The 23,415-nt window shown below is 36.2% G+C and overlaps 1 protein-coding gene across 1 annotated transcript in view; it reads right to left on the reverse strand.

Moving 5' to 3' along the window:
* Positions 1-23,415, reverse strand: part of FMN2 (formin 2) — a 331,841-nt gene that overhangs the window by 249,934 nt on the left and 58,492 nt on the right. The window lies entirely within an intron of this gene.

The following is a 23,415-nucleotide window of genomic DNA, read 5'->3' on the forward strand; positions in this document are numbered from 1 at the left end:
CCTTCAACGACAAAAGACCCAGGAAACTGACTTATCTTGGGTCCTGGCTAGGAACTGTTTGGGAGAGAAACCATGAAAAAGTAAAGGAAGCTGCCAAGACAAAAGAACTGGACAGGGATCTTTTGGCAAACCAAGCTCTTTCTAGATGCAGACCAACAGAATGTGGATAGAATGAGAAGGCTCCTAACCACACTGAGTGCCAAGGAGCAAGATGGAAATTTCACAAAAGAGTCCACTTTGAGACCTATAAACACCTTGGAAAACTGCTCATTGGGGTTTCAGAACAACGAAATGTTTAACCCTTGTAAGATGCATGTTCTTAATATATGCATGCCCTAGGTTTTCTGTGTAATATTTTCCTTACTTACAGGTATATTTCCCTATACCTTTTGATGAACATAAAGTAAAGCAAAGAGAGTAACAGTATGTAGCAATGAAAAGCAAATTAAAACCCAAAAATACACTGTAATCACTGCGTTGAGACTACACATTGAGTTAACTGATGGACAGGCATTGCTATTTCTGTAATTCAATGAATAAATTAAGAAATTCATAAAATGTTCATCAGCATCAACAGTAAGATAAAATGGGTACAGCAGTTAATTTAAGCTTTTCCTTTAGGGACAATCATTGGCCCTGAGAATTCAGATTCCTGGGGTCAGCTAGTATTGTAACAGAAAAGGTCATATTTCAGACATGGCCAAGCATTTCATACCTCTTATTATCTTATTATACCTCAAGTTATTTCTTTTTTTTTAACTATTTCTATCTAGATCAACACCAGAGGCTTTGCTATTTAGCATACTGAATATCAGAAATAGCTTTTCATTGGTGAAATTAGTGGTTTGTTTAATTAACATGATGTTAGAAATGAACTTTCATTGATGAATCTAAATGAAGGGATGCAATATATGTGGATTAGCAAAAACATCGGGGAATATCCTCATACCTACAAGAGGAGGGTAAGACTCGGGCCAGAGATGGTGTCAGAGACGGCTGACAGTGCTGCACCCAGCCACTGGTTTAGGAAAATGTCTCTCTGCCTGCTACCAACTATTAGACACAGAATTCTGCCTCCTTCGTGTCTATGTCACAGGAAACTTTCATGTATGGTGTGGTGAAGCACCTACTGGTATAGCAAGCTACATTTTTCCTGACAAAGGGACTCTTGCGTAGAGAGTTTCATCATCCTAACAACAAACCCAAGTAGCCTCGGACTTTCTTTGCTCCACAAAAGAGACGCAGCACCAGCAGCCAAGGGCATTCACGATTTCACTTAGGGTTTCATCATTCACTGAAATACAAAGTATGCTAAAAGCACACTATAAAATCCCATGTAAACAAACAAACAAAAAGCACTTTGGTCAGTCCTCCAGCCACATGCAATGACTGTCATACATCACAGTGCAATGGTGGTAATCTGAAATCCTCTCCTTTGCATGGCTCCACTAGCAGAAAATAAGCAAAATACAAATTTCTTTAACGTCTACAGAAACAAATGCCAACTCTTCAACCTGAAGATCACTGAAATGTTTTTATACCTCTCATCCAACCTGCCAAATTCATCTGTCCATGTCTCTGAAATCAAGCTCCACTCTACTGAAATATCCTTCCTAGGCCTCCCCACTCAGGAAATCTAATCAATCACTAAGTCGAGCTGGAATCCCACCTTACCTGGACCACTTCTGAATCGGAAGGCTGGCATGGAACACCTGCCACCTCTCATTTTGACAATTAATGGTCTACCATCCCGAATGGTGGTTTTGCACTTTTCCTGAGTGTATATCATCTTTCCTCAAATCAACTGAAAACTCTTTCAGCCCAGGAAGTATATACTCAGATTCTGTAAATCCCCCCTAGCACTTGACCATGTTAAGATGGCTGCATAAAAGCCACTTAATGTCTACTGACTTAACACATTTGTCAGATAAAAAGAAATAACCACAGAGATGGCTTCTCAATATGAGCAGCAGCTGTAGCTGGCACTCTCATTTTCTTCATTTGCTTAACAAGCTACTGAAGGGGTACTTTCTGGGTATCATACAGAAAACAAAGTTATCAAGTTATCTGTTATAATACAGTATATCTAAACCTGTTGGCAATTACACAATATAAAGAAAAATATGGAGTAAACAAAATTCCCAGGATACAATCAGTGTTGCACCCTAGACAAATCTCATAACTTTATGGAGCCAAGCTGTTTTCATAAGTAAATCAGGAAAAACATGTGTCCCTGTCTTTTTTTATAGGGCTGGCCTGAGGCAAGCGCAACAACTATGTGGAAAGAACTATGAAAATTACATGGTGTTATTCAAAACTAACACACCCTGAGTACTATTTGTTTTGATTTTTTAAAATCTGTTTGATTATAATAATCACACATTACAGCCTGTGTTTAAAAAATAAATCCTTTTCAGAGAATTCGAAATTGTCCCATGTATACCTCAGTATCTCTACAGAACCAGCACCAGATCTTTGCTATTTGATGAAAAACTAGGTGAGCAAACTTTTTTCTTGGGATTTGTGCTGTCACAAGTTTTGTATTCAATTAATAATTGTCCTGTGGCACTTCCTCAACTATCCATGAATGTCTTTTTCTCTGATGTATTTCTGTTTAACATTTCAGGATTGGATATTATTTTCCCATGTGGCGTATATACGCTTCTTGGTACCTATCCCTGCATCTTATATCCCTTTGTTTTCCCCAGGACATTATTATGTATATATAATAGACACAGTGAGTATTAAGGAACTGCAAGGGTCAAGGTCAATAAAAGTTGTATTTTAACAAATCAAATCATAGTTTTATATCTGCATTAAAATAGGGATGTTTTTCCCATGGCACTATACCACTCCTTTAAATTCTTAAGGTTTTGACTTTTGTTCAACTAGATAATTTCTTACTATTAAATAAACCAAATACAGGCTTTCTACCAAAAGCACATAAGAATGGCATAAATAGACCACAAGCCTCGAAATTTACTTTTAGCAGATAAAAAAAAAAGTTACTTTTAGCAGATAAATCAAAAGAAGCACTTACATTACTACCAGTGAGATTGCAAACTGGTACAAATTTTCTGGAGGGGCATTCAATATTAAAAGAATTTAAAAACTGATCCCTTTGGAACCAGCAATTTTATTTATAGAAGTTTTCCCTAGGGAAAATAAATCATTGATATGCAAAAATATTGACAAACTAGAATGCATTTATTCCAGTATAATTTATGTTTAAAAAATAGGAAAAAGTATAATTTCCAAAAAAATAGCAATATGAATAAAAAATAATAGTATGCACAAATATCTAAATGCCATTAAAATCATATAACATCAAGTGCCTGATGAAATTTTGTTCCTGATATGTTGACAGGTGAGAGTAACTAGCTGTAAATCATTAGCACATTGTAAAAATAATACATGAGGTAATGACAGAAAAAGTTATTACAATCAACTCTTCTGCTGGAGTCTAGAAAAGAAAAACTGCAATTATTTTTGCACCAACCTAATATATACACGCACACATATACATATATGTATATATACACACATATACATATACATGTATGTTAAAGGCAAAAGGAAGAAGAGTATTAAAATGTATTAGGGAAGAATTAGCAAGCTATGGTGCAGTGGAGGACAGGCACCTAGGGAGTAGAGGCTGACGGGTCACTTTTCTTTTTGTCCCGAATATTACTGTGACAATTTAAGGGCATTTTATCAGGGGAAAAGAACTGGAGGACAGCGCCATCAAAGCAGGTTGGCCCTAGTGACACCCCTTGCTTTGCTCAGGATACAAAAGATCATCCCACTAGAAATAAAAATAACTAGAAGTTGACAGGTTTTCTCAGGGCTGAAATTCAACTTCAAATCATCTAAATCCCTGAATACACTTTAAGGCGACCCTAGAATGTTAGTGCCACAGGCCCCTGGCAAAAGCAAACATAAATCCTACCTGGAAAAAAAGTATGTCAATCTAGGTATCCGCATAGCATAAAATAAAAAAACTAGAAACATGGAGACACAGATCAAAAATAAACAGAAAACCAATAGAAAGATAGACAATGGAAAGACACACAAGGTCCTCAGATATTGATATTATTAGGCACATATTTTTAAATAATTACGTTTAATATCTTCATGAACATAAAAACAAAATATAGAATTACATTGCTAAACTGTACACAATAAAATTGAAAAATTCTAAAATCGTTAAGTAACCAAATTTAAGCTACTCAAAGATGTGTTTAACAGTAAATTAGAAACAGCTGAATAGAGAATTAGTACATTTGAAGAGAGGTCAAAAGAAACTAGAATGAAGCACACAGAGTCAAAGGACGGAAAATAATTGCACAGAATAAGACATATAAGATACAGTGAGAAACTATAACTATAACCTATAGATGACTGGATTCCCTGAAGGAGAGGAAAACAGAGAGACAGTAACAGAGAAGCATCATTCAAAGAGAGGTCATGGCTGATAATGCTGAAAAATGAGAGAAGTCATCAAGCCAATGATTTCAGAAGCCCTATGAAACCCAGAATAAATATATAAAAATCCACACAGGTGCATTAACAAAACTTTTGACCAAAAAAAAAGATTTTTTTAAATAAAATCTTAAAAGTAGCCACAAAAATTAAATTACCTTCAAAGAAGCAATAAATACACTATTTTGTTAAGAAGTCGTTGTTATTGGAAGCTAGAAGATAGTAGAATAATCTCTCTACAATACTGACACAGTCTACTAGAACCTATGTCCTATAAAAACATCTTTCAAGAAGAAAAATGAAAGAAACCTATTTTAAAAAAATAAAAATACTAGAGAATTTGTCAATGAGAAGACCTGCACTGAAGAAATATAAAAAGGTGCTCTTCAGGCAGAAAGAAAATAATTGCAAATAGAATCCCAGAGACACAGGAAGAAAGCAAAGCAAAGAGATTAAATAAACATGTATAGTATAAAAAGAATAATATTAATGTTTTAAGGGGTTTAACATATAGAGAGAATTAAAAGAAAAACAACATAAAACAGGCGTGAAATAAATTAAGTGAAATAATTTAAAGATTGCTTAATTTGTCCAGAAATAGGTAAAAGTACTAAAATAAAGCAAAAATGTGCATTGTTTTTAAAGACAGTCACTAAGAGAAGGGCAAGCATATATAATTTTCAAACAACCAGAGGGGAAAATGAAATAACAAAAAATACTCAATGAATCCCCCAAAACAAAAAAAATATAGAACAGAAGAAGCAAGTACAAAATATATAACAAAATATATAGCAAAATATATAACTATATATATATATGTACATATATATATATATACAACAGAAATATATGTATATAACAAAATATATCACAAAACTGTATTTTAGATCCAAACACCTCAACAATTGTATTAAATGTAAATTGGCTTACTAATATTTCAGGAAAAAATAAAAACTATTGGACTGGATAAAAAATTAACTCCAAGTATATGCTCTTTATAAAAGATACAATAAAAGAAAAAAGGAAATATATAAGATTAAGATTATATAATATATAAGATAAAGGTTATATAATATATAAGATTAAGATTAAGATTACCAGAAAGGAAAAAGATGTTAACTAAATAAAGCAAATACAGCTTTATTAATGTCAAATAAGAAAGCTTTAATGCAAAAAAATCCAAATAAATAAAGAAGACAACATACTATTGATAAAAATTTATAAACAAGGGAAATAAATAATTCTGAAATGTATGGCTTGATAATATGGATTCAAAGTACATAGAGCAAAAATTTGCAGACATGCAGGGGAAAAGGACTATCCTCAAATGTAGTGGAGATAACTTTCCCAATAACTGCTAGAATGAAAAGAAAAAAAGAGTCAATAAGGATATGAACGATCTGAAAAACATGATCAGCAAATTTACCGAATGAACTTACGTAGAACATTTAACCCAAACATTCGTTTCAAGCACACACAGCACATTTATAAAAAATGACCACTTCTTGGGTTATACAGTAAATCTCCACAAACAGCAACATATTAAAATGATGAAGAATGTTATTTTCTTAACAAAATGCAATTAAATTAGAAATCAGTAATAAAAAAGAAAATCCCAATTTGTTTGGAAATTAAGAAATACAATTCTATCTCACCCATTATTCAAAAAAGACAACAGAATCAAAATCAGAAAATGTTTTTAAACGAATGATAATGAAAACATTATAAACCATAACTATTGGGATGCAGTTAGTAATGTTTAGTTAGCAAATTTTAGGTTTAAATGCATATATTAAAAAAATAAAAGGCTAGATAATCAATAAGTTAAATATCCATTTCAAGAATAAAGGAGAAAAAAGTAATTTCTGCAGAGATAATCAGAAAAGCACTTGATAAAATTCATCGCCCATTCATCTCAGAAATTCTCAGGAACCTAAGAAGAAAACCTGCTTAATCTGATAAAGAGCAATTTAAAATGGTGAAATGTTGAAGGTTTGTCCTTTTCAGTTTGGGAATGAGAGAACAATGCCAATATCACCACTCTTCAACTTAGCAATGTTTTATCCAGTCTAGAAATTGTCAAATAAATAAGACTAACGGACTAAAGAAATAAATTGCCAGTATTTATGATGACATTATTGTATACACAAAAATTTATAATAAATAAACAGATAAATTATTAGAAACAATAAAGTTTGAATGGTTGTCAAATACAAAATCAATATACAAAAACAAACTACTTGTTCATCAGAAAAATAAAATAAACTTATGAAGATACTTAAAAATAATACTTTTATGGTACTGACATAAAAATAGACATACAGACCAAAGAAACAGAATAGAGAGCCCAGAATTAAACCCCCAAATATATGATCAACTAATATTTGATAAGGGAGCTAGAAATATCCAACAGGGAAAGAGGATATTCTCTTCAGCAAATGGTGCTGGCAAAACTGGGTAACAACATGCAGAAGCATGAAATTTGTCCCCATTCTTTCACCACTCACAAAAATTAACTTGAAGACTTAAACATAGGATCAGAAACCATAAAACTCTTAGGAATAAAAACACACAAGTTAGCAATGATATTGTTTTTGATAGAAAGCACAAACAAAAGAAGAAGAAAATCAGTAAGAGGTACTACAAACTTAAAAGTTTCTACACAGCAAAAAAAAAAAAAAAAGAAAAGGCAACCTACAAAATGGGAGAAAAAATTGCAAACCATGTATCAGAAAGGGATTAACATCTAAAATTTATAAAGACCTCATACAACGCAATAACAATAACAAAAGGTAAAAAATGTGCAGAGAAACCAATAAATAGAGATTTTTCCAAAGAAGACATCCTAGGGGCCAACAGATAAATGAAGAGATGCTCAATATCACTCATCATCAGGGAAATGGAAGTCAAAACCACAATGAGATATCACCTCACACCTCTATCTATCAACAACTACTTTCAATGTAAATGGATTAAATGCTCCAATCAAAAGACAAAGCATGGCTGAATGGATTAAAAAAAGCACCACAAGACTCACTTCAAATTGAAAGACACACACAGACTCAAAGTAAAAGGAAGGAAAAAGATATTTCATAAAAATGGGAAAACAAAACAAGAAAATTTGGGGTAGCAATACTGATACCAGACTAAATAGACTTTAAAACAAAGGTTATATAACAAAAGACAAAAAAAAAAACCGAAAAATCCCACTTCTGGACATTTATCCAAAGAAACCCAAAATGCTACTTCAAGGGGATGTGTGTATCCATATGTTCACTGCAGCACTGTTTAAAATGGCCAGTGTGGAGGCAGCTTTGGTGTCCATGGATGGATGAATGGATAAATAGGAGGTGGCACATATATACAATGGAATATTGCTCGGCCAGGGAAAGGAATGCATTTTTGTCAATTGTGTCGGCATGGATGGACCTGGAGGGTATTGTGCTGAGTAGAGTATGTCAGACAGAGAAAAACTGATGCGATGTGACTTCACTTATATGTGGAATCTAAAGAACAAAATAAATTAACAAACAAAACAGGAACGCACTCATAGATACAGAGAACATTCTGATGGTTGCTAGATGAGAGAGGTATTGGGGGCTGGTGAAAAAGGGGAAGGGATTAAGAAGTACAAATTGGTGTTATACAGTAGTCATGGGGATGTAGGGAATAGCATAAGGAATACAGTCAATAATTTTGTAATAACTATATATGGTGTCAGATGGGTACTAGACTTATCGGGGTGACAGATGGGAGGGGGATTGGGGAGCAGGACGAAAAAGATGACGGAATGAGGAAGTACAAATTGATAGTTACAAAATAGTCACGGGGATGTAAAGTAAAGCGTAGGGAACACAGTCAATAACCCTGTAATAACTGTATAGTGCCAGGTGGGTACAAGACCAGTCAGGGGGATCATTTCATAAATTATATAAATGTCTAACCACTGTTCTGTACACCCTTTGGCAGCAAGGAGTGGGGATGAGAGTAATTTTTGGAGATGCTGCCAATGTTTTATTCCTTGAGCTGGGCAACATTCACAAAGGTGATCAATCTGTGATACATCATGGGGCTGTACCGCTGTACTTTTCTGTGTGTAAGAGCTGTATGTCCCATTATGAAAGCTTTAAGGGGAAAACAACAAACAAAAACAAACAAATTCAACAGCCTAAGCATCTTATGTTGAAAAATAAACTGACCAAAAAGACGTGGCTGTATTTCTATCCAGCTCCATTGATCTCTGTGTCTACATGCGTATCCTTATGCCTGTACCACGCTGTTTTTAAAAATGCAGCTCTACCGTCAGTTTTGAAATCAGGTGGTATTTCTATGTCAGCCATCTTTGTTCCCTTGAGCTGGACCCAGGTAATCGGAGGCTTCCTACCCCCTTTGCCTGACACGGGACTGCACTCTCTGCCCACGATTCCCACAGTAGGAGCTGTTCCAAGAACGAAGCTTTGAGAAAGTAAGGTGTTGAGACCATCTGGATGGAATATATAACTGAACCCAGTTAAGACCTCTACATAAAATTTTAAGGTTTGGCTGGCAGGTGCAGAGATCTACTCATCTTTCAGCAGCCGAAGACAAGCCTCATAAATAAATTCCCTTGCTTTTAAAACCACCATCCACTCTAGAGTAGCCTGCCTCTTTCCTCTGTCTCACCTTGCCCTGCATGTACAGGAGCCAGTTTGCAAACTAGCAACTGCCAAGCGGTTTTATTATGAATGGGTGTTAAACATTGTCCGCAGTTTTCCCGGCGTCTACTGAGATAACCACATCTCTCCTTTATGCTTTGATTGATATTCAGATGTTAAATCAACCTTTCATTCCTTTTTAGATATTGCTGGATTAAATTTGCACATATTTTGTTAAGGAATGTCCTACATATTTCATTGGGGATACTGTCTGTAGTTTTCTAATAATTTTGTCTGGTTCTCATATCAGGGAAATTTCAGCCTCATAAAATACAGAATTCCCTTCTCTATTTTTTGAAAGAGCCTATCTAGGACTGATATTATTTCCTCTTTAAAGGTTTGCTGGAATTTACCTCAGACCAATGTTTTCTTTGCTTTGTTAATAAGCTTTTTTTATTAATGAGCTTTTTTATTAATAAGCTGTTTTTTATTAATGACAAGAAACTTTAAAATGAGGCACCCAAACTTAATGCTAAAAGACAACTGTGCATGTGTACATATATGTATGCAAATAATTCTTGTTCACTGAGTGGGTTTGAAATTTTTGAAAAAGCAAAACATCCACGCTGTCATGACCATGACTTTGAACTTTTATAAATTTTCAAATTCTCTCTAGACAGGGTAACTGGAACCAAAAACAAGAAATGGCAGTCAGAGTTGTCCATAAACGGAATGTGATCCCCTCACCCTCTCTGAGCCTATGAAGATGGTGGAGACAAGCTATCTGTCTTGGCTGTTGTTTGGAATACAGTGCATTTCACTTTGAAGGTCCTCCTCACTTGTTTCACTAGCCATCCTTCATCCTACAGGGAGAACAAAGCAGTTCCTGACTCAGAAGGGTGAGAAATACTATTTTGAGCTTCATAATCAGAAAAAGAGAGGTGACGATTCAGGTTTGTCAGGAGGGGGGCTGCTACTGTCCAATAGAGACACCAAAGGAGTTAAAAATAAAGGCAGAGAAAAATAATTTTGAGCCTGGAAAAGTGAAGAATATTTTCCAAACGTCTAGAGGCCATCAAGAAGACACTAACATGATACTTTTCATTTCTAATAAGGCTCCAGCAACTCACTTTACTCTCCAGCACATCAGATTGGAGACAGCTAAAAAGAGCAATTCCATAGGGTAGGTTTAGAAAACCACAGGGAAAGGATGTCTTTAGAAGTTTGTAGTAGTTGAACAAACAGGCCAACTTCTCAAAATTTCTTGTGAGTCTCTGACTCTATTGTGTCACAAGAATATTCTACCATCAGCAACATAATCCAAACAACATACAATCTAAGCATTACAAGAATCAAAACAAAGCAGCCTGTTGAGAGGGGAAACAGTTTGTACAGTGACTTTTCTCAAACCTTTTTGTGGGCTCCAGATAAAAGAGCGTACATTAATGTTGAGTAGCGCTTGGGCTATTCTCACCACAACTAAAGACAGGGAACCGGAAATAGTGTAACTCCTGTTTGTGATTATCTTCATCGAGGATGTGATTGATCATAGTATTACTCCAAATACTTAAGATATTAGCTGGAAAGAAAAACATCACATGAGTTCTCTTTGCCAGGCACCACCAACACAATGTTTGGTTGGGGAATTATGGGTATTCACATGAGGATGACAATTAAAGAATTGTCATCCAATTAAAGAACTAAAATTACAAAGACTAAATAACACACATGGTATTAATTAGCTCAATTCTTAGATGTTACTTCTGAATGGAAATCCTTAAATTAATAATATTCACCCCACCGTTTTCTCAACTAGAAATTTTAAGAGAATGTGGACCAAACAGAGGATGTATTAGGGGTTCAGAAAAAACTTAATGAATAATTAACCAGGCACAGTTACTGGACAGGTGCACTGGTCACATAATACTCTGACGAGAGACTGCGAAATCCTTTTAGTTCGTTGTTCAAATTTGGGCATGGGGAAGGAAATGCAGTTATGTGATTTTTAAAAGTACTTGACCTAGATTTAGAAGTTCATTTCTGTTCAACTTGACATCTGAATTGTTCCAGGAAGAAAAAATGCATCACTGAAGTCTAAATGTCTCTTTCCTAATCATACATTAGGGAGTAAACATGTCTAAACAACATTGCTTGTGGCATTGATAAGAACACATCATGTAACATCAATAATCCTCTATCATCATACCTGGGGAAGGGGGTCAGTCGACTTTCACAAGGTCACAGCAAATCCAGAAAAAGAAAGTGAGCTTTTCCAATATCCAACTATGCATTTCTTTCCTGTATTACAGAGCTTATACTCTGAGACCTTGAAAAATATGTTTGTTTTTCTTTTTTTAAATCCAAGCTGAATACAACTACAAATAGAAGAAGTAGTATATTACGGCAATTTGGAGGATACCTTAGGAGTTCAAAAAATTAATTTAAATCCTCATTCCTACTCTTAGTTTTGAACAAGTTATTTAGTATCCCTGGAGCTCAATTTCCCCTCTGTAAAACGAAGATAATTTTTGCAAATCATAGTGTCTCAGGCGCTAGTAAATGTTCAATAAATAGCACTGACTACAGTTATTAATAATAGCTGAAATCATAACCATGTACTACGTTCACCTTCAGGTAACCCAGACATGAAGGAGACTGTTCTATTATAATACTTCTGAAAAAAGTAAAAACAAATCATATAGTATAGCAGTGCACACACTATATCAAAAGCTATTATGTCTGTTAAGGAAAGCGTTAAATTAATATAATGATGACGAAGAAAGCACCATTTTAATGAAGTCACACATTCCCACAGATTTCTCACTGCCACACACATAGTTCAGTTCTCAGTAGTAATTAATTGTGAGCAACTAATTTATTCCAGATACACTGGGAAATGCCATAAAGTTATCTACCTTTCTACAACTTCAGAAGATGGTCATCCTATAAAGTATTAGCATTATGAAGTATAGCATTGTAAGGGAAACAATAATTTGTCATAGTAAACATTGTAAAGTGCTAGGTAAATCTATAGTTTTATAAAGCCAATAGTTACATGCCTTCTATCACCAAAAAATGTTTAACTTTCATTTTCTAGATTTCAGCAAGTACAATTAAGAGTAAATGTAAGAGTTCTCATGACAAGGATACATTATTTTCTTTCTTTTTATTTTAACTCTGTAAGATGATGAACGTTAACTAAATCTATTGTGTTAACCATTTAACAATATATGTAAATCAAACCATCATGCTGTATACATTAAACTTATACAGTGAGGAATGTCAGTTGCTTCTCAATGAAACAGGAAAAATAAAATGCTTTTAAAAAAGAGCAAATAAACTTAAAATTTAAAAATTCTATTCTGCCACTCTCTAAAGCTTTCAAAAGCCCTTTCAAGTAGCAAAATACATCTTTTGTTTGTTTCTAGATCTTATTTTTCTTCTCATTTTTCCTATGCATTATTGCCCACATGAGTAACAATTGTACCTATTAATCTAAAACATATCACTTCCTCAGTGATTCTGAATAATCTGCAGATGCTCAAATTCGACCTTCTTGGTCAAAACATTTTGCTTTATCTTTTCTGGACACAGGTCCTGACACACCTTTTCTATTTTGCACAAAGGCTTTCCACTACGAGAAAGTGGATTAGTTCTCCTACCATCCCAGGGCTAACCAAGGTACTTCCAGCCTGCCAGCTCCAGCCTGATCTAATGTAGCTATTAAAAGTGTTAAAAATAAAACAAAATAAGTAAATCCTTCTATTGATGCAAGTTCATGGTCTCTATTTCAGAGAGTTAAACCTAGTATTACTGCCTCTCACACTATTACAGGAAATACTTTTTTAACTCAGCATTACCTCCCTAGCACTTCCTTTGAAATGCAGCATTAGCAACATAGATGAATTAAAAAGAAACTCCTCTGCAGAGAATGTTTCCTTCTGCAGAGGCCTCTTTCCGGTGATACTAATTTATAAAAGTCCAAATTTTAGCTGCATCTAATTAGATTTGATATGCCACTATCAAGATGATCAGCTTTTTTTTTTCATACTGTAGCTAGGAGTTCTTTTATCAACTAACAAATTATGAATTGCCCATCAAAAATTTTGAGGATGAATTATTAAAAATTACTCAACAAAACATTTTCCGAATATGATGTCAGCAGCAAGGAGACATGAGAAGAACTCCAGGTCTCTCCCCTTGAAGTTACAACATGTTGGACAGTTGTAATTCAACAAAGGATCCCTTGCTTAACACTCAAACACATTTAAGAGATCCACACACGGAGACATCTGAAGATGGGAGCATCTAAGCAAACAGGGGAGATGGACAGGGTAAGGACAGAGCCAAAAGCCAGCGCAGTCTGGTGCTCACTGCGGGCCCAAAGGACATGATAGCAGTGGAGGGTCCAGGTGCAACCCCCACCTGGGTGGCCGGCACACATTATGCTATGCCCAACGTCAGGAGCAGAGAAGCAGAATAAAGGCTGGCAGCATTCCACAGCCTATCAGCACTGAACAGATGCTGGAACGTGCAAACTCCATCCCCCTGTGGCCCACCAGGCAGTAAAATCCACATGTGGAAGATCACAAAAGGGCTGAAAAAACTTTCAGGCTTATGTGGTCTGTACTTATTGTGGCTAAACACACAGAGAGTAAAGAGTCGTGGACAAACAAACCCTCTTTCCCCTTGTCCACCCCTCCACCATACATCTTGGTATAGCCTGGAATAGGCAGCAGATCAACTCAGACGCAGCGGTTCTGCTGGCGGCTTTGGGCTACAGGAAGGCAATACCGAAAACACAGGCCTGGAAAACCATAACTTTCAATTCACGGGAGTGGTGCCCTAAGACTGAGTCCACCAGAGGGTAAAGAGAACGCCAACCTACTCAGAAAATATGGAGGATTTTCCATGACCGTGGTGACATGGCCCCACAGAGATCCAGGAAGCCTCAGTAGAGCCGGTAAGAGAAAATAAAAACTTGCACTTCAGCACCACCTACTGGAAAATAAAAGAAAGACCTCACCTTATCAATGAAGTGTCAAATATTTAGGGGGGAAAAAAAAATTCATTCCTACAAATGTCCAGGAAGAATAATAATCTATCAAGCACCAAGGTAACAAAGAAATTCAGAAAGAAAATGAAAAATCTCCAGAAAATAAACTCAAAAGCAATTCAACAAGCTTAGAAATGAAATCAATGAATACAAGGAGTAATTTACCAAAGAGACAAACGATAAAAAAGAACCAAACAAAAATTCTGGAGCTAATGAACTCAATAAATGAGATGAAGAATGAACTAATGAGCTTAGGAAATAGGATAAACCAAATTGAGGAAAGAATTAGTGATATCAGAGATGGAAATCTAGAAATGACTCAGGTAGAAGAAGAGAGAGAAATTAGAAGAAAAATGATAGAACTCTGAGAACTGACTCCATTAGAAAGAGCAATATAAGAATAATGGGTATACCAGAAGGAGAAGAGCAAGAGAAGGGAACAGAGAGCTTATTCAAACAAATAACCAATGAGAACTTCTCAAAATTATGAAAAGAACTGGATACTTAAATCCAAGAAGGTAACAGAATACCTAATTATCTCAATCCAAAAAGGCCTTCTCCAAGGCATATAATATTTAAATTGTCAAAAATTAATGACAAAGAAAGAATTCTCAAGGCAGCCAGGGAAGAGTAGTTTATAAAGGAAACACCATTAGATTATCATCGGATTGTTCAGCAGAAACACAAGCTAGCAGGAATGGATTCAAATTAATGAAAGAGAAATCAACAGCCAAGAATAATATATCCAGAAAACTCATCCTTTAAATATGAAGGCCTTTCTGGACATACAGAAGCTGAGGGAATTTACCACCACAAGACCTGCATTAAAAGAAATACTTAAAAATGCTCATCTACCTGAAACAAAAAGACAAAGGGATACAAAAATGTGATTAATGTGACTAATGGACAGAAGCAAGAAATTGCAACTCTTGTTCAGAATTGGGTATTAAACACTTAAATATAACAGAGAGGTTAAAGGAGGTAAAAGGATTTTTTTTGAAAGACAATAGCTTCTGCAATTTGGAAATGAATGCAAAGCATAAAAAGGGATAATTTGTGGCATCAAAAGCATAAAAGGGGGGAAAGACTGAACTTGCACAGGTGGAGATAAGGTGCACTCAGAAAAAAAAGAACTATAATACATAGTATGAAGTTTTTTTTTTGTATACATACAATGGTAACATACACGTGAAAAAAATCTAAAACTGAGACACGTAACATAAAAAAAGAGGAAACAGAGGGAAAAAAATCATAGAAAACCACCAAACTAAAATAACAGAAGGGAAAAGAAACAACAGAGCCACTGAGCTACCAGAAAAAAAGACAAAATGGCTATAGGAAATACTTACATCAATAATCACCCTAACTGTAAATGAACTGAATTCACCAATTAAAAGGTAGAGTAGTGAGATGGATTAAAAAATAAAATCCAACTATATGCTGCCTTCAGGTGACACAACTTGTCTGCAAAGACAAACATAGACTCAAAATTAAGGGATGGAAAATAATACTCCAAGCAAATGGCACCCAGAGAAAATTGTGTGTATTCATACTTTTATCAGACAAAACAGATTTCAAGATAAAAAAAGGTAATGAAAGACAGACATTTTATAATGACAAAGGGGACTACATCAAGAAGACATAACACTTATTAATATATATCTATACCCCACCTCAGAGCACAAAATATTTAAAGCAACTACTACCAGAACTAAAGGGAAAAACTGAGGAGAATAAAATTATAGCAGGGAACTTAAGTACACCATTGACAGTAACGGATAGATCATACAAACAGAAAATCAATAAGAAAATATCAGCCTTAAGTGACACATTAGACCAAACAGACATAATCAATATCTATAGAGCTTTTCAGCCCAAAACACCAGAGTATAGATTCTTCTCTAGTGCACAGGGAACATTCTCAAGGATAGACCATATGTTGAGGCACAACAAATTTAAGAATATTGAAATCATACCAGGAGTGACATCATAGGAATGGCGGCAGGGGGGGCGCATTTTTTGAGTACTACTGCAGATCTTATAAAAAACAGGACATCTATAACACTTCAAAGGACTCTCTGCTCATCACGAAGAACAGCTAAGAGACTTGGGCAAGGATTACTTGAAGGTGGGCAAACTGGGCAAGCAGGGGAAGAGGGGAGGAAGAGGAGTGGAGACGCAGCCTGCATCTGCGGCTGTGGAAATACGGCCAACCTCTGCAGCTGCAGAGATGCCGGGGGATCCCAGGATGGAACAGAGAACACAAAAGCCAGGAGGTGGGCTCTTTCCCTGCGTCCCACAGATGATCTCTCCCACCGAGGGGACAGCATAGACAGTATTTGAGGCAATAATCTCACTTGAGACCTCCAGTTGGGCCCTAGGCCAGACAAAGGACACAAACTCCATACCTGGGCCCCTCTCCTCACCCCGCTCTCCCAATCCTACCCCCACCCTTCCAGAGACTTAAACTGGCCCCTGAACTGAGAAGTAGTGTCAGATTACAAAGGAGCCTTAGTGCTCAGGCTCTAGGAAGACTGGCAGGCAGCTCTGACCCAGGGAAGAGGCTGTGAAGAGTGTGATTTTTGCTGGCCTAGGAGAGAAGAGATTCCTCCACCCCCAGCCCCCACCCTTTCTGGCCTGCCTAGGGCAGGGCAATTATAACTGCAGAGGCACTCCCAGAGATTAGTAGTAAGCTGCAGATGCAGCTCTGGGCTCTGAGCAGCTCAGAAATCTCCCGCCCGCCACACACACACATACACATACACATACACACACACACACACGGAAGAAGTGCCCTAAGACTCAGGAGAACTGGACACAGGGTTGGTGGTGCTACTCTCAGTGCGCATATGTGCAGACAAGGGAAGAAACTGCACTGACTTTGTAGAAACAACCATCCAGACCCCTCAGCCCCACGCATTGTAGAAACAACCATCCAGACCCCTCAGCCCCACGCATCTAAATCTGAAGTCCCAACGTCACTCTGGGCACCAGGTGACCGGCTCTGACTGCACAATACACAGAGGACTCTTTGGTACAGCAGAGGACAACCTAGAGATTACTTGGTGGGCTTAAGCCAAGACTGGCGCTGCTTTTTGTTTTGTTTTGTTTTCTCTTGTCTTTATATCTTTGATATCTTTGCCTGTATTGAGTGGGGGTTGTCGGTTGTTTATACATGTGAATGTATTTGACTTTTTCTTTGTTGTCATTGTTGTTGTGTGATTTGCCTTGTTCTTGGTGTTCTTGGTGATTTGCCTTGTTCTCAAATTGCCCTACCAGGGTCCAGCTTAAGAGGCACAAGATTCAACACACCCAGAGGCCAACTGCAGACCAAACCAGAGTACTACCGGATTTGACATACAAGTGACACACCCAGAAGGAATTCTCTACAGGCACAAGAGCCCATTAGGGGCCAAACCACATTTAAGTGGTCAAACCTCACACAGCAGAACACCCTGCAATGGTCAGAGCCAAGTCTCACAAGTAGTCAGCCTAGGCGTTAACCCAACCTACTCACAAGCAAAAAGTCATTAAAAATCTTCTTTAACAGGACAATATACACAACACAAGAGTCACTTTTGGAGCACACGCCAAGGAGAAGAACGGAGTAGTGCAAGTCAAATATAAAGGACACATACTACATAAGATAACCCAGCACGAACTAAGAAGTCTAGGGGATCTACCTAACACATCGAAGCAAACACAGAGAGTCAGCCAGAATGGGGAAACAACGAAACATGTCCCAAATAAAAGAACAGAAGAAACCTCCAGAAATGGAACCAAATGAGAAAGAGGTAACCAACCTATCAAAGACAGAGTTCAGAACACTGGTGATAAGAATGTTTAAGGAGCTTAGAAAAGACATAAAGGAGGAAGTAGAAATCATAATGAACAAGCAGTTAGAACTAAAGAACACAATTACTGAAATAAAGAACTCACTTGAAGGAATTACCAGCAGGTTAGATGAAGCAGAGGATCGAATCAGCGACTTAGAAGACAAGTTAGCAGAGATCACTCAAATAGAACAACAGAAAGAAAAAAGAATAAAAAACAATAAAAATGGTTTAAGAGATCTCTGGGATAACATCAAGTGCAACAACATGCGCATCATAGGAATACCAGAAGGTGAAGACAGGAAGTAAGGAATTGAGAACATATTTGAAGTAATAATGTCCAAAAACTTCCGTAACTTGATGAAGGAAACCAACTTACAAACCCAGGAAGTGCAGAGAGTTCCAACCAGGATAAACCCAAACAGGTCCACACCAAGACACATTATAGTTAAAATGGCAAAGCTTAAAGACAAAGAGATAATCCTAAAAGCAGCAAGAAAGACAGAGGGTTACATACAAGGGAACTCCCATAAGACTATCAAATGACTTTTCTACAGAAACATTAAAGGCCAGGAGGGAGTGGCAGGAGATACTCAAAGTGATGGAAAACAGAGGCCTACAACCTAGATTGCTTTATCCAGCAAATCTATCATTTAAAATTGATGGAGAGATAAAGAGCTTCCCAGGAAAGAATAAGCTAAAGGGATTTATTACCACCAAGCCAGCATTGCAAGAAATACTAAAAGGACTTCTGTAAATAAAAGAAAGATGAAAATAATCTAACTACAAATTTAAAAATTGCAATAACTATGTACATATCAATAATCACTTTAAATGTAAATGGATTAAATGCTCCAATCAAGAGACATAGGGTGGCTGAGTGGATAAGGAAGCAAGACCCTTGCATATGTTGTATACAAGAGACTCATCTCAGATCAAAAGACACACACAGGCTGAAAGTGAAGGGTTGGAGTAAGGTATTTCATGCAAATGGAAATGAGAAAAAAGCTGGAGTTGCAATACTTATATCTGACAAAATAGACTTTAAAATAAAGAACATATTAAAAGATAAAGATGGGCACTATATAATAATAAAGGGATCGATCCGACAAAAGGACATAACCCTAGTAAACATCTATGCACCTAACGTAGGAGCACCTAAATATATAAAACAGATACTGACTGACATAAAGACAGAAATCAACAGTAACACTATCATAGTAGGGGACTTCAACACACCTCTGACAATAAGGGACAGGTCTTCCAGACAGAAAATCAATATGGAAACAACAGCCTTAAATGATACATTGGACCACCTGGATTTAATCGATATTTTCAGAGCATTTCACTCCTATGCTGCAGAATACACGTTCTTCTCAACTGCACATTGAACACTTTCCAAGATAGACCATATGTTAGGCCACAAAACAAGTCTTGATAAATTTAAGAAAATTGAAATCATACCAATTGTCTTCTTTGACCACAGTACTATGAAATTAGACATGAACTACAGGAAAAAAACTGGAAGACACACCAATTCATGGAGGCTGAATAACTTGTTATTAAATAATGAATGGGTCAAGCAGGAGATCAAGAAAGAAATCAAAAGATATCTCGAGACAAACGAAAATAAAAACACGACGACCCAAAATCTATGGGATGCCGTGAAAGCAGTCCTAGGAGGGAAATTCATACCACTGCAGGCCTACCTAAAGAAACAAGGAACATCACTAATAAACAGTTTACCTTCACACTTAAGGGATCTGGAAAAAGAACAGCAAAATAAGCCCAAAGGGAGCACAAGGAAGGAGATAATAAAGATCAGAGCAGCAATAAATGAAATAGAAACCAGAAAAACAATACAAAATATCAATGAATCCAAGAGTTGGTTCTTAGAAAACATAAACAAAATCGACAAACTTTTAGCCAGACTCATTTAAAAAAAGAGAGAGGACCCAAATTAATAAAATCAGAAATGAAAGAGGAGAAGTGACAACAGAGACCGCAGAAACACAAAAAAATTGTAAGAAATTACTATGAACAACTATATGCCAACAAATTTGACAATGTGGAAGAAAGGGACAATTTTCTAGCGGCATACAACAAAGCTAACTCAAGAAGAAACAGAAAACCTGAATAGACTGATTACCATCAGGGAAATGGAATTAGTAATCAACAATCTCCCAACAAACAAAAGCCCTGGACTAGATGGCTTTACAGGTGAATTTTTCAAAATGTTCAAAACAGAATTATCACCTATTCTCCTCAAGCTCTTCCAAAAAATCCAGAAGGAGGGAAGACTCCCAAACACTTTTTACAAAGCCACTATCACCCTGATCCCAAAATCAGACAAAGACACCCCAAAAAAAGAAAACTACAGGCCGATATCTCTAATGAACATAGATGCAAAAATCCTCAACAAAATATTAGCGAACACAATACAGCAATACATTAAAAAGATCATACACCATGATCAAGTGGGATTCATCCCTGGTATGCAAGGGTGGTTCAACATCTGAAAATCAATTAATGTGATACACCACATTAACAAAATGAAAAATAAAAATCACATGATCATATATATACAGATGCAGAAAAAGCATTTGATAAAATCCAGCAGCCATTTATGATAAAAACCCTTAAGAAAGTGGGAATAGAAGGATCATATCTCAACATAATAAAGGCCATATATGATAAATCCACAGCTAACATCATACTCAATGGAGAAAAGCTAAAACCATTCCCCCTAAGATCAGGAACAAGGCAAGATTGCCCACTATCTCCACTTCTATTCAACATAGTGCTGGAAGTTCTGGCCACAGCAATCAGACAAGAAAAAGAAACAAAAGGCATCCAAATTGGTAAGGAGGAATAAAATTATCATTATATGCAGATGATATGATACTATATAGAGAGAACCCTAAAGACTGCACCAAGAAACTGTTAGAACTGGTAGATGAATTTAGTAAAGTAGCAGGATACAAAATTAATATTCAGAAATCAGTTGCATTTGTATATACCAATAATAAAACATCAGAAAGAGAAATTAAAAAAGCAATCCCATTTACAATTGCTCCAAAGACTATAAAATACCTGGGAATAAATTTAACCAAAGAAGTAAAAGATCTGTACTCAGAAAATTATAAGACACTGAAGAAATGAAAGAAGATATAAATAGATGGAAACACATACCATATTCATGGATAGGAAAAATTAATATAGTTAAAATGTCCATACTGCCTACGGCATATACATATTCAACGCAATTCCTATCAAACTACCAATGATGTTTTTTCACAGACATAGAACATATAATCCTAAAATTTATATGGGACCATAAAAGACCCCGGATAGCCTCAGCAATCTTGAGAAATAAGAACAAAGTGGGAGGTATAACAATACCTGACATTAAATTATACTACAAGGCTACAGTAATCAAAATAGCATGGAACTGGCATAAAAACAGACACATAGATCAAAGGAACAGAATAGAAAGTCCAGAAATAAATCCATGCCTATATGCCATTTAATTTACGACAATAGAAGCAAGAATGTACGGTGGGGTAAAGACAGTCTATTCAATAAATGGTGCTGGGAAACATGGACAGACACATGCAAAAAAAATGAAGCTGGACCACCTCCTTACAACATATACAAAAATAAATTCAAAATGGGTTAAAGACATAAATGTAAGGTCTGAAATCATAAAATTCCTAGAAGAAAATATAGGAAGAAACTTTACAGACACTACCCAGAGTAAGATTTTTATTGATATATCCCCTCGGGCAAGGGAAATAAGAGAAAAAAATAAAAATATGGGATTATATCAAACTAAAAAGGTTTAAATACAGCAAAGGAAACCATCAATAAAACAAAAAGGGATCCTACTGAATTGGAAAAGATATTTGCCAATTATATGTCTGATAAGGGGTTAATATCACAAATCTATAAAAAAAACTCACTCTACTCAACCCCCCAAAAAAACAAACAACCCAATTAAAAAACAGGCAGAGCAAAATGGATCAGAGACTTAAGCATAAGACCTGACACAATAAACTGCATAGAAGAAAACATAGGTACTAAACTTATGGACCTTGGGTTCAAAGAGCATTTTATGAAGTTGACTCCAAAGGCAATGGAAGTAAAAGCTAAAATAAACGAATGGGACTATATGAAACTTAAAAGCTTCTGCACAGCAAAAGAAACCATAGACAAAATAAAGAGGCAACCAACTGAATGGCAGAAGATTTTTGCAAACAGTACCTCCGATAAGAGGCTAATATCCAAAATACACAAGGAACTCATGAAGTTCAACAACAAAAAAACAAACAACCCAATTGGAAAATGGGCAGAGGACCTGAAGAGACATTTCTCCAAAGAGGACATACAAATGGCAAATAGACATATGAAAAAATGCTCAACATCACTAATCATCAGAGAAATGCAAATAAAAACCACAATGACATGTCACCCAGTCAGAATGGGTATCATCAACAAGACAAATAGTAACAAGTGTTGGAGAGGCTGTGAAGAAAAAGGAACCCTCATACACTGTTGGTGGGAATGCAGTGTGGTGCAGCCGTTATGGAAGGCAGTGTGGAGGTTCCTCAAAAAATTACGAATAGAATTACCATATGACCCAGCAATCCCTCTCCTGGGTATCGACCCAAAAACTTTGAAAACATTTATACATAAAGACATGTGTGCTCCAATGTTCATTGCAGCTTTGTTTACGGTGGCCAAGACATGGAAACAACCAAAATGTCCTTCGATAGATGAATGGATAAAGAAGTTGTGGTATATATACACAATGGAGTACTATTTGGCAGTAAGAAAAGATGATATAGGAACATTTGTGACAACATGGATGGATCTTGAGAGTATAATTCTAAGCGAAATAAGTCAGAGAAAAAGCAGAGAACCCTATGATTTCACTGATATGTGGTATATAAACCAAAAACAACAAAAGAACAAGACAAACAAATGAGAAACAAAAACTCATAGACACAGACAATAGTTTAGTGATTACCAGAGGGTCAGGGGGTGGGGGGAGGGGGATGAGGGTAAGGGGGATCAAATATATGGTGATGGAAGGAGAACTGACTCTGGGTGGTGAACACACAATGGGATTTATAGATGATGTAATGCAGAATTGTACACCTGAAATCTATGTAATTTCACTAACATTTGTCACCCCAATAAATTTTTTAAAAAATGGGCAGAAGACTTGAAGAGACATTTTTCTAAAAATGACATACAGATGGCAAACAGACATATGAATAAATGCTCAACCTCACTAACCATCAGAGAAATGCAAATAAAAACCACAATGAGATACCACCTCACCCCAGTCAGAATGACTATCATCAATAAATCAACAAACAACAAGTGCTGGAGCGGATGTGGAGAA

The sequence above is a fragment of the Rhinolophus hipposideros genome, assembly GCF_964194185.1.
Source record: "Rhinolophus hipposideros genome assembly, chromosome: 26".
NCBI classification, from domain to species: Eukaryota; Metazoa; Chordata; class Mammalia; order Chiroptera; family Rhinolophidae; genus Rhinolophus; species Rhinolophus hipposideros.